A 7,042-nucleotide genomic window follows, 5' to 3' on the forward strand; every position below is an offset into this window, starting at 1 on the left:
AGCGGGTGCCAAGTGATAGGAGGGGGGTGGGGACAGGTGGGGAGGGGAGTTTAGCTCCTGCAGGACCCTGGCCCCCCTCACTGCTCAGGCAAAAGAGGGAAGCAGCTGCTGATAGCCTGGAAAGGCAACCCAGGACAGTGAGCAGGCCCAGGTTTTCTGAGGCAGCAAACCCAATGACTGAGTGAAATGACCCCACACCACCCATCGCCCCCATCTCAGACAGGCTAGCTTCGGGGCTGTGCTTGCCCCTGCCGTGTCAGATCCCCATGGCCGACCCCACCGTGACTTCTAGAGAGTTACATGGGCCTGGGTGAGCCTGGGAAAGAATTCTCATCTTTCCATTCCCGTGAGACCTCAGAGAAGGGGGCATTGCAATCCAGTAATTGTGTTGAGGGGGAAATGAAATGAAGCTAGAGCTGGTCCCCAAGTCAGGAAGGAAACGCAGAAGGGACACTTTGTCGGAGGTCTGAGGTGTCCCCGGGACACTTCCCAATGCACCATTGCTGACTCAGGGGCCTTTTTCGGCTCTCTCCTCTCCCACCCCCATCAACTGCCCCAGCATTGGCCAGTCGGGCCCTGGCTCTGGGTTCTCCCGGCCTCCTTGCGCAGGGGCAGTTGGAACCCAAGCTGCTGCAGGCCCTCCCCCGCCCGCCGCCGCCACTGCCGCCGCCCGGGCCAAGTCAGCAGTGCTGACTGCTGCGGGGCTGCAGCAGCAGCAGCAGGCGATGGGCAGACCCTGCACCACTGCTCCGGGCGGGCGGCGCGCCTCTGCCGGCGCTCGCGTCCCGACGGCCACCTCCTGGCGGGCGCGCGCCGCGCAGCCAGCCAGCGTCGAAACCCAGACCGGGACGGGCGGCGCTGATTGGTGCAGTGAGTGAGTCTCTGGCTTTATTTAGACCACCTTTTCTTGATGACTGTACTTCATGAGAGTTGAGGGCTAGGGGCAGGAGGCAGCCTGCCCCCGGGGGGAAGGATGACAGATGGGAAGTTCTGCTTCTGGGGCTTTGTATGGACCAGCTTTGCGCATCCTCCGACCGTGCTTTGAGAACGAGCACCACCAAGTGTGGATCGTACTTCTGAGAAACTCCAGGGAAGAACAAGAGCAACCCTCAGAAGGACTGGGAAGGCTTGGAGACCAGCCGCAGCAAGCTGTAGTCCCGGCCCTGCTTTCCATCTGCTCTGACCGTGGACGCCAGTTTCCAAGGCGAGACTGCCCTTCTGGTTGGGGGTAAGGAGGGGATTCCGTCTCAGGCATCTTTTTTGGGTGACAGCAAAGGGACCATATTCTTTAAGCTCCCAGTCATGATTTCTGGGACAGCCCCTAGACACAAATCAAGGCTGGAAGGTGGTGGGAGTAAGGTGTGTTCTTGATACGGTGTAGTTAGTTGCCGGACGATTGAACTTGGATGTGAAGGAAGTCCAGCTTCCCCTGCAGAGGGAAACCCAGCCAGCAAACGTGGGTGGGGTCCAGTAGCTGCTGACCTTCCATGGGGCTTAGGTGCCAGGAACCAGGAGCCCAGGGACAGAAAGGGCAGCCCTGGAGGTCCAGACGACATCTTCTGCTCAGAATAGCAGCCTCTGGTACAAGGCTGTATTAATGCCAACGGCATGAAGATGCTGCCCGCCTAACCCCCAGGGCCCGTTCTTGGCAAGAGCCATGTCTCCTGGCAAGATGGGAAGTGATGTCACTCTGCACACACGGCTGGCTCCTCTGGGGTTCACAGTTGGGAGACAGTTTGGAGACTGATACCTTTCACTGTCCTGCACCCTGAACTTCTGCTGGAAGAACCTCCACCCTGGTGGCTGCTTTTTCCTGTCCCCACACTGTAGGTTGACCGTCTATGCCTTTGCCTTCGAGGCTGCCCTTGGAGCCTGCAGTGCGCTGGGAGTGGGAGGGAGATCAGAGCTGGGGAAGAGTAGGAGACAGCAGGGGTGGCAGAAACTGCAGACCCTGCTCAGGCCTGTGGCTGCCCTAGGACTGACACTGGCTGCCTTCTTTCTCTGCCTGGGATGGGCACAGCACTGCGGCTGCCAGTCTCCCTGACAAGGACATGGGAGAGGTGGCTTTTCCAGGGACAGCCTGCACCCTCTGGGCAGAGCCAACTGGCTAGCTGGGTCCCTGTTGGCTTCACCAGGGGCTAGGGCAGAGGGAAAAGTTGAGAGCTTTAAGAACAAATAGTAGGACTGGCCCTCAGCTGGCAAAAGGGTGGTGCTCCCTCGGCAAAGAGAAGAGCGGGAGTACCGTACAAGCCTGGGGGAACTGCAGGAAAAGACTCCAAGGTGTGGGGGGGACCCTAGGGTTTCAGCCCCAGATCCTGACTCCGGGAGTTCCCCACTGACCATTTTTCCTTTTCACCCACTGCAGAGTCAGCAGTTTCTCTACTGTGCTCTCTCTGCAGATCAGATCCTGTCATTGTTCTTAGGCGTTTCAACTTTAACTCCAGCCACACAAGGCAACCTTGTAGACACTCTAGTCAAAGCCAGAAGATACTTTGAAATCATTTGGTCCAAACCCCCAAACTCAGACGAGAACGGCAAAGCCTAGAGATTAACCGACTTTCCCAAGGACATAGGAAGCTCAGGGCAGACCTGGGATTCCCTGGGACAAGTTCCGACTGGCATATGGGATGAGGATGAGATCATCTGTGCTGGACCCATCAGGCGCTCCGACTCAGGCAAAATAGGACAAGGTAAGGGAACTGGGAACTGGGAGGTGACACAGAGTTGGGGTCCTAAGGATTCTGAGCAAAGCTAACTGGACACCAGGCAGTGATGCTCTGGGAACTGAGCGCTGCCTTGAGCTGGTTTGCAGCACCTCTGGTTTACAACTGTCACTAGGAAAAGCGCCAAGGGGAGAAAACATGAGCTGTCTTTTATAGTTCCTCTTCTTTTCAGTTCTGGAAAACCGAAGCAGCTTGAGCCTGGCTGCTCGGGGTCCGGTTATTAGTGCTGTAATTCAGAATTTGTCCAGCAGAGGGCTCCTGAGGACATAGAAGGAAACCAAGCAAGGGGGCTTGCAGAATGGGTGTTCTAGTTTTATTCCGTCAGGCAGGAAAGTTTTTCAGGATTTTGTTTCAACTAATAAAAACAGAACATGTACTTAGAAATGTCTCTGTCTTTTGGCATCTGTGTCCTCTCTCAGGTTATCTCACCCTATTGTCGCAATGCAGAGGTGTGCACTGTGGCTTTCAAGGCTGGTTCTCATTCCTTAGAGTAGGCCCGATTATTCATTTGTTTATCTGTCATTTGAGGAAATTTGGCAGTTTTTCCAGGGCGGGCAGATGATCCTTGGGGGTAGGGTGGTAGGAAATAGGCAGGGACAGCCGACCAGCAATGGTGAGCTCAGCATCTAGGCCACTTTCAAGACTGTCAGGCTCTCTTAGCATTTCAGGTTGGCCTGTGTTCACCCTTTGGGGATGTTACAGAATGATGTGACAATCCCAGGCAGGAGTCCACATGCTTTAGCCACGAGTTTTGGTCCCATTTGTTCTTCACGAGCCTCTGCCTTGATAATCCGTGTCTCTGTCCTTGTTGGGAGGTCTCTCTGTAGAGTCTCGGTGCACTTCGGTGCCCCGTGAGCTCCTTCTTTCCTCTCAGGGGTCCCGCTGATTCCATGTATCCAGTGACCTTCAGCTAGTCAGGGTGAAATCTGTAATTAGCCAGGAGCAAGCCCATTTCCTGTGTTAGGAGACTGCCTCTCTTCGGCATGGTAAATCAGGTTTCATGGATCACGTGTGGAGTTCTCCATTTGCGAACTTGGTTCTCCAGCTGAGGGGGAGTACGAGACTGTGTTGTGAGGGTTCATGTGCGTGCGGCGTATGCTTGCGGCGGAAGTGCTGCAGAGCGGGACAGCTGCCAGCCCCCGTGCTGCGATTTAGCTGGTATTTTAGATGAACTAGACAGAGGTGGAAGAAGTCAGGAAATCTGACCAGGGCTATCTCAGATGGGACCAATAAGCAAAACAGTTTTGGGGCCCTCTGATGGTATAAAATTATCATATATCCCAAATATCTTTTTTTAAGCTTATTTATTTATTTCTTCTATGAGTCAAAGACAGGGTGCTTTTTGTTTTGTTTTGCCTTTTTTTTGGGGGGGGGGCTATCAGGTGCATGTGCTTGCTGGAGAGACAGAGACAGAAAGCAAGAAACCACCCCTGCCCGAAGGGGAATGGCCATACTGCACCGCAATCCTTTCTCCTCCATTTCCCTCTGGGAATTTTGGGTACGTACACACATGCACCTGGTGTGAGTTTCAAGCTGCCGGATCCAGGACTTGAACCTCAGTTGGCCATGTGATAGTCCAGCAATGTAAGCATTCCACCATCTGCTGGTCCCAAAAGACAGGATCTTAATGTCACAAACCACCCCCAGCTTTGACTAGCCTGAGATCACAGGCACACATGGCTGGGCATATTCAGGGAGGTCCCAACATGTGACCCTGGAGCCTCCTCATGTGGGTCAGCCTTACCGCGTTACATTTTATCACCGTGCCACCACTGCCCCCTCTCCCAAAGAGTTCTTGATAGTAGCTTCTTGATTAATTCAATTCAACTCAAAAAGAACTTGTCAGGCATCCACTGATATAAGAATCATGAGGGTGAGTATGTTCAAAAAGTGTCTTGTCCCTGCCTTTAAAAATCAATAGCAAGGGGGCCAGCGGGTGGCGTGGTGGTTTAGGTGAGGACTCCCACATGGCCACCTGTGTTCGAGACCCAGACCTGGCAGCTTGAAAATCATGCCAGGCACATGTGCAAGCATGCCCCAAATCCTGAAAAGAGAATGGAGAAGGGATTGTAGTGTGGCCATCCCCTCGAGGAGTGGTTTTTCACTTTCTCTCTCTCCGTCTCCTTCTGGCAAGTGCACACACCCTATGAGGAAAAAATAATAATTTAGCAGGTCCAGCTGCTGTAGAGCAATGGTAACTCTAGGGCCCTGCAGGGCTGGAAGCCACCTGATGACTGTGGCTCCAATACCAAGTTGGTCTGAAAAACGTACTGGCCATACATCTGAGTGCCAAGGGGCCTGAAGAGCGGCAGAGCTGGGGGGAGGGGATCACAGCATGACAAGACTCTGCCAGGCTGCTTCTCTGTCTGTCTAGTGCATGCCTGTGCTTTTTATCATCATAAAAGACATCAACGCTTCACTTTAGGGTGGCAAAGCACAAAGGTGTAGAGGAGCACTTCTCGATGACAGAGGTGACAGCTCAGTGTCTGCCTTTTCCTCCTTCCTCTTTGGTGCAAGCCCTGGTCAAGAATGGAAACTCGAACATTTTGCCAGTGTGCGAGATCTCCTGAGTACAGAGGCACTGCCCCACAACCCGTCTGGTCCTAGGGCTTAGATGCCCAGTGCAGTGGGCATACTGTCAATATGTCCTCTGCTACCTGGGGCACCTAGTTGCAAGGATTGTCACTGGGCTTTGTGTTTGAAAGAATCTTCAGATGTTTTATGTCATTGCTAGTAAATGGCACAATTGTATTATTTGGGTTGTGTGTGCATTAGAAAAGCATTCTGCTTCTACATTTTAAATATACAAACATGCATTTTTCTAAAATGTTTTGCAATGTCTTCCTTTTGTAAAATCCCAGGTGGTTGCCTGGGTGGCTCATGTCCTCTGAAAGCCCCTGCCTTGCCACACACAAGGCATTGCCCCTTTGTCATCTGAAGGTCACCTTGTCCTACAGCTGAAATGTTGTAAATAGTCTGTTCTAAGTCTCGGAGATATCAGGCTTCCCTCTGTGTAACAAATGTGCTTATTTCACAACAGGGAGTAGACCAAGCACGAACGTTGTATATGTTTAATTAAGTGCACGTTTGGCTATTCTTCAAAGCAGAAAGGGTAAGATGGGGCCGGCTCATAGTAAAATCGTCAGCCAGCCACGCTTGTCTTTAATGTGCTTTGCTGACCCCCACCCCACTGGTCTCTCAGGCTCCCCACAGTCTCGAAGGGACCCTCAGTCACCAAGGAGCTTCTGCTCAGCGTCTCCACTCAGCCTGGTGGCCCGGGAGCCTGTCGTGCTGTGTTGACCCATCTCGCACTTCTATCTCAGAAGTTGTCAGTCTGTTGGTTACACTGGTGCACCTACAGCATTGCTAAGGCGCGTGGTCTCTCAAGCATTTCCCGGGACTGGCGGGAGGGAGAGGTTAGTGAGAGACTCTTTGAGTAGACCAGCCAGGTGCACAGCAAGGCTGATTGCAGGGAGTCGGTTCCATTTTCCTAACTGCTCTGCCTCTTTGATTTTTTAGGTCCCCGAAGGCCAAAGTGGCAGCTCTCCCAAGGTGTTCCTTCTGGGCAAGTGGGGGACACAGCCCAGCAGAGAAGCCCTGTGAGTGCCCTTCCAGCCAGGAAGAGTGTCTCTTCCAGCCAGGAACCCGGATGCTTTCAGCTTGTAGGTTTCCGAGGGCCCTGCAATCACTCTGCCTAATTATAGACTAAGTCTGCAGCTTCGTGCAATGAAAGGGGTGAGGCTGCAGACATGTAACTTTGCAGGATCAGTCAGTAACTTTGTAGTATGTATTGGAAGGACAGAGGACAGATAGAGAAGAAGGGATCCGACCAAGAACAATGACCTACATTATTCATATGAGTTGCCCCTTTGGTTCTCATGTAGGAAGTGTTTTTATATTGTAGAATCTGACTGCCTTTCTTTCTGGCTTCTTCTCTTGAGCTCTGCCATCTTTTAGAAAGATTTATCTTCCATGGCAACTCAGTCCACCAACCCCATACTCAGTTTAATGAGCCTCCCCGCTCCCGCCCTGTCTCCAACATCTCTATGGCCTCTCCACTCCAGAACTCCAAAGCCTAGGTGTGCTTTTTTTTTTTTTTTTGAGAGTTTTTGTTTGTTTGTTTGTTTGTTTTGTTTTGCTATAGGGCGCATGCACTCACCAGAAAGACAGAGAGAGACAGGCAGAAAGCAAGAAATCACCCCCCATGGGGGATGGCCACTTCACAATCCCTTCTCCTCCATTCTCCTCTCAGAATCTTGGGCACGCATGCACATGTGCCCGGCGTGAGTTTAAGCCAGGTCCGGGACTCGAACCATGGT

The 7,042-nt window shown here is 52.5% G+C and overlaps 1 long non-coding RNA gene across 1 annotated transcript; it reads left to right on the top strand.

The window, feature by feature from the left end:
- Window positions 1–839: 839 nt before the first annotated feature.
- On the top strand, window positions 840–6,791 carry LOC114007254 (uncharacterized). The gene is made up of 3 exons (XR_003548889.1): window positions 840–1,228; window positions 2,400–2,690; window positions 6,243–6,791. It is a non-coding gene; the product is annotated as an uncharacterized LOC114007254 (long non-coding RNA).
- The last annotated feature ends 251 nt before the right edge of the window (window positions 6,792–7,042 follow it).

Source organism: Tupaia chinensis, unplaced genomic scaffold (assembly GCF_000334495.1).
Source record: "Tupaia chinensis unplaced genomic scaffold, TupChi_1.0 Scaffold000146_1, whole genome shotgun sequence".
Lineage (NCBI taxonomy): Eukaryota > Metazoa > Chordata > Mammalia > Scandentia > Tupaiidae > Tupaia > Tupaia belangeri.